The sequence below is a fragment of the Nansenia antarctica genome (assembly GCF_963989245.1).
Source record: "Nansenia antarctica genome assembly, chromosome: 20".
NCBI classification, from domain to species: domain Eukaryota; kingdom Metazoa; phylum Chordata; class Actinopteri; order Argentiniformes; family Microstomatidae; genus Nansenia; species Nansenia antarctica.
Genome location: NC_137693.1, coordinates 2,641,053 through 2,646,610, shown reverse-complemented (window position 1 = coordinate 2,646,610; position 5,558 = coordinate 2,641,053).

Sequence of the window (5,558 nt, the reverse complement as noted above, 5' to 3'; positions counted from 1 at the left end):
TGTCGTACGGTCGTTCCAATCACATCCCCCGTTCGTTCTTGGGATTTCAACAGCACACGGGTTAGGGGTGGGGTAACAGATATGTTGGGAACTCGCACCCGTCCCTCGGCTTGTTAGCATGTGGAGTGAGGGAGGGAGGGAGTGCTGAGTCAGCCCACGGCCTTGTCTTTCTATGTATAGAGGATGCAGTTGCAGTTTATTGGCTTTGATAAGATTGGGGGATTGTCTGTGGTTGAGCAGCCAACCACCTCCTACTCCGGTATTCAGAGAAACTTCCTTGGTGTCTCTGTGATGTTGCTCATCCACCACATCAAACACATCAAACCCAGGATGCACTGCAACGCAGCGCAAGTCTCTGTTTGGATAAGAGCGTCAACTACGATTGGCCTATATGTTATCTCAATCAAGATAATCCAGCCCCTGAGTTTTTCACACACGTCTCTGCCTGTCTTGTCTGTCTGTCTGACTGATGTTGCATTTACTGACACTGCAATAAAATATTATAGAAAAAAAAAATGTGTGGGTCCAGTGTGTATAAATAACCTGTGTTTCACTGAGCAGAACTCACTCCCTACCTACCGTTGAACTCTCTTCAGCTTTTAAACCGCACCTGATCCCTCTCTCCATCTCATCCACTTGTTGCTTTGTGGTACGGAGGTTAGCGGTTAGCAGGCTTCTATTTACCAGGTTAAACCCTTAATACACCACAACAACAACAACAAGATGAAGATCGCCGCCCTCCTCCTCCTCTTCGTTTCCGTGGCGACCGCGGTGACCAGGCATCACCACAGCAACCGCAACTTCGCCAGGAGGGACGCCCTGATGCAGCTTCACACCAAGGTGAACGACCTGCTGACGCTGGCGCCTGAGGTGAGAGACGCACCCGTCCCCATGGCAACACACAGCTGTCCCCATGGCAACACACAACACCACTTAATGGGCACCTGACTACTGACCATGACCAACCACTGGCGAATGACAGAAAGGGTTAGGGTTTGGGTTGGAGTGTAGGTTGAGGTTAGGGTCAGAGTGTAAGTTAGGGTTAGGGTGTAGTTTGAGGTTAAGGTCAGAGTGTAGGTTAGGGTTAGAGTGTAAATTTGGGTTGAGGTTAGGGTTAGAGTGTATGTTGAGGTTAAAGTAGGTTGAGGTCAGGATGTAGGCTAGGTTTAGGGTGCAGGTTGAGGTCAGAGGTCAGTGGTGATGTTTTGATCTTGTCGGGCTGTGAGTTGTGATGCTGTTTAGAAAGATCCTTCAGTCTCCTATCAGACAGTGACACCAACAACCTGTTGACAGCGTGGTAGATAGACAACATGGTCAGCCTATTGTCATACCCCTGTTCTCCATACAGTATGTGTTCCCTCTCATGATTGTCCTCTTGGCTTGTAGACTGTCCCCATGATGTTTGTGGCAGATGTGACACATCTAACCGAGACCCCTGAAACATGCAAGGTAATTGTTTTATCCTCATTGATTTTGTATTCATTCTTTTTTCTTTTCTTTTTTTCAACAATGTTTATTGAGTTTTTATGAAAACAGACAACAAATCTTTAAAAATATATAATTATATATATAGGCCTATATATACATATATATATATGCATACAGATTTATATACATACAGTATATACATCCAGTATTACCATACTATAGTATATCATATACGTATATATGATACATACATTGATGCGTGTCAATGAGCAAAGAATATTGAAATGCTTCAAAACAAACAAACTGGTTTACTTTACTTCATGTTCATTCTTAATTTTCAATCATCTCATGTGACACCTGAGGGTTGATTCAGATGAACAATGTTAATGCTGTTTATCTTCTTGCTGTTTATCTTGTTCCTGATTGGTCCAACCTTCCGTCCGTCACACAGACGTTCTTCTGCCAGGCTGAGGTGATCCTGAGGAGGGCTGACCAGAAGGCCGGAGGGTTCGGAGGCAGTGACGAGGTCGTCCGCAGGCTGGAGGTTTACAACAGGGAAATGGTAAATGAGAGAAATGTTTGTTAGCACTGTGTGTGTGTGTGTGTGTCTGTGTCTGTGTGTGTCTCTGTCTGTCTGTGTGTCTGTCTGTCTGTCTCTGTCTGTCTGTGTCTGTATGTGTGTGCGCCTGTCTGTCTGTCTGTGTCTGTGTCTGTGTCTGTGCCTGTCTGTGTGTGTGTGTGTGTGTGTGTGTGTGTGTGTGTGTGTGTGTGTGTCTCTCTCTCTCTCTCTCTGTGTCTGTCTGTCTGTCTGTGTCTGTGTGTGCGCCTGTCTGTCTGTGCGTGCGCTTGTCTGTCTGTATGTGTGTGTGTGTGCACCTGTCTGTCTGTCCGTCTGTGTGTGCGCCTGTCTGTCTGTCTGTGTGTGTGCGCCTGTCTGTCTGTGTGCGTGCGTGAGCGTGCGTGCGTGTGTGTGTGTGTGTGTGTGTGTGTGTCTCTACCTCTACCTGAACAGTGCTCCCTCTCCTCCAGACAGACTGCTCCGTCTGTGTGTGTGTGTGCGCCTGTCTGTCTGTGTGCGTGGTGCGTGCGTGCGTGTGTGTCTGTGTCTGTGTCTGTGTGTGCACCTGTCTGTGTGTGTGTGTCCGTGTGTGTGTCAGTATCTGAACAGTGCTCCCTCTCCCCCTGCAGGCAGACTGCCCCGTCCCTCACAGCGGGAACCAGGTGACCCTGAAGCGTCTGCTGAAGGACCTGGTGAAGTGTGTCCAGATGGTCTTCCCTCAGAAAGAATGACCTCCGACCTCCGCATGACCTCCTCTATATACTCTACCTAACTTATTACTGCTCTGCACAATATCTATTTTTCTAAATTGACATATTAATATTTTAAGTTGAGTATTATAAAGTAGAAAGTATTTTTATTTACCTGATCTGAATATTTATTATCTTTGCTCTCTTTGTGTTGACAACGTGTACACTCAGTTTGACAATACCAAATATTTTCTGAAATAAAAATGGTGAACTCCGCATTTATGTTTACCTCTGTAATTGTTTACTCATGTTCTGTCGTTTTAGAGATGTTTCTAACTAAGAAACTGGCTGATTAATATTGGACCATTACCTCTAGGGCAGTGGTTCTCAAACCTCTCCTCGGGGACCCCCAGCCGCTCCACATATGATCTGTTCCACCACCAGCACACCTGATTCAACTAATCAAGTACAAAGCAATTATGGTTTGTACTTGATTAGTTGAATCAGGTGTACTGGTGGTGGAACAGATCAAATATGTGGAGCGGAGCAAATATTGTGCTAGGTCATGTAGCCCGTACATATTCAGAATGTAATTCAAAGGTTGTTTGATTTGATTGGAGAGATTTTAAGAGACAAATTACCCTAGGCTAATTGTTTTGTAATGACCAATGCTGACTGACACGCAGGGGTTCCCAAACTTCTTTCTCTCGCTACCCCAAAATCGATCAATAATTCCCTGTGACCCCCCAACAACTTGGGGCGGCTGTGTCTCAGGAAGTAGAGCCACCGTCTAATGATCGCAAGGTCGGCAGATCGGCGGTTCGAGCCCCGACTGCCCTCATGTCGAAGTGTCCTTGGACAAGACACTGAACCCCAAACTGCTCCCAGTGAGCGGGCCGGCGCCTTGCATGGTAGCTTGCCGCCATTGGTGTGTGAATGTGTGTGTGAATGGGTGAATGAGAGGCTGTTGTAAAGCGCTTTGGAATAAGGCGCTATTATAAGTCAGTCCATTTACCATGGCATTTAACAACTTCATTGCAGGCTATGCTAATACATAATAATGACCTCAGAGTGTATTATAATCCCCTAAAGGTGCTCTAATGTGGTTGGATATGAAACCCTAAACACTGACCGCTTAAGAACGTCGCAGAGGAAAACTCAGCAAACACTTGGAACCAACGTTCTAAAATGGTCTCGTCGCGGATCTTTGGTCTGAACTGGCCTTAACACTAGAACAGCCGTACCTACTATACGAGCCGCCTCGGGGGTCAAATGGGCTCTTTACAATGGGAAGCTGCTACTTACACACAACGACCACCAGTAGGCCGCCTTGTAAATTAGCCTGCCTCCTATACAGAAAAACTGCAAAATAGCTGCCTCTGAATGTCTCACTTCTCTGTGTCCTCTACACACGCAGTAATACTGATGACGTGTTACAAAGCCATAGTTAGGAGCCGTCTTTTGGTGTAGTAGCCAAATTGGCATGGATTGTCTACTCACGTTCTAGTTTGCTCTATTTCTATGGTTAGAACCTTTCTGAGTAGCAGTGTGTGTGGGGGGGGCGGGGGCAGGGGGGGTCTGGAGGCTGAGGCTCTGTGGGGCAGGGGGGACTGGGAGGCTGAGGCTGTGTGTGGGGGGGGGGGCAGGGGGGTCTGGGATGCTGAGGCTGTGTGTGTGTGTGTGGGGGGGGGGGGGGGGGGTGAAGCTGTGCAGCTTCCAGCTAAAACATGCTTCCCCACTCTCCCTCCAATGTGATGATCTCAGTGACTTGATGCAAAGTGAGCAGGAAGAGGAAGAGGAGGATGAGGAGGTGAAGATGGGATAGCAGGAGGAGGAAGGAGGAGATAGCAGGAGGAGGAAGGAGGAGGTGGAGGGAGGGAGCATGCAGCCTTCACTGTACCAAAAAGATTCTATGTTCTATGTTTCAACCCAGTCTAACAGTACTATAGGTGATAGCTCAGTTATTGCATTAATGCTATGGATTGACATGGGGAGGGAGAGCTGATCCTAGATCTGTGTCTAGAGGGTAGACATAATAATAATAATAATAATAATAATAATAATAATACATTAGACTTATGTATTTTATGTCACTTATAATATGTGTATTATATGTCACTTTTCTAGACACTCAAAGACGCTTTACAAACTGAAAAGAAAGATACATGTTTAGATTACTAATCTAAATCTAAGTGTCTTTGTAGGACAATCTACTCTGCACACTGCAATTACACCTAGATTTCGGGCGGAGAAGCGGTGAACAAGCAACGCCAGCGTCCTCTCTCGACCGGCATTTTGGCACTTGCATAGCCAGACCTCCAAATCACGTTGTTCTCACACTTTCAGCATCTTCTCTCTAGGAAAGCCCAGGCCACATCCGAGGGTTTCTACTGTGGCCTACAGTGTTTAGTAGCATTTCCACTGTGCAAGATTAAAAGGTTACCAGAATGAAAGATTAAAAGGTTATCAGTATGCAAGATTAGAAGGTTTTGCAGGCTATGCAAAATGTACCAAAACTTCTGTGTGTATAAAATGACTGGATGTCATTCTTGATCTGACTTGCCATTGCAGTATGAATTTCCTGCACACTATTCAGGAAGTCCTTTCCGATTTTAGTCCCACCGTCGAAGTACCATGAACAACATGGTTGAGTTGTTGGTCTTGTTGTTGTTGGTCTTGGACAGTGGGGTTACTAGGGGTCTTAGGGACATGGTGACAGTGAGGTTACTAGGGGTCTTGGGGACATGGTCTTGGACAGCGAGGTTACTAGCGGTCTTAGGGACATGGTGACAGTGAGGTTACTAGGGGTCTTAGGGACATGGCCCTGGTGTCAGTGAGGTTACCATGGGGACAACTTCCCTCTGAAGTCCTTCTCCAGCCCA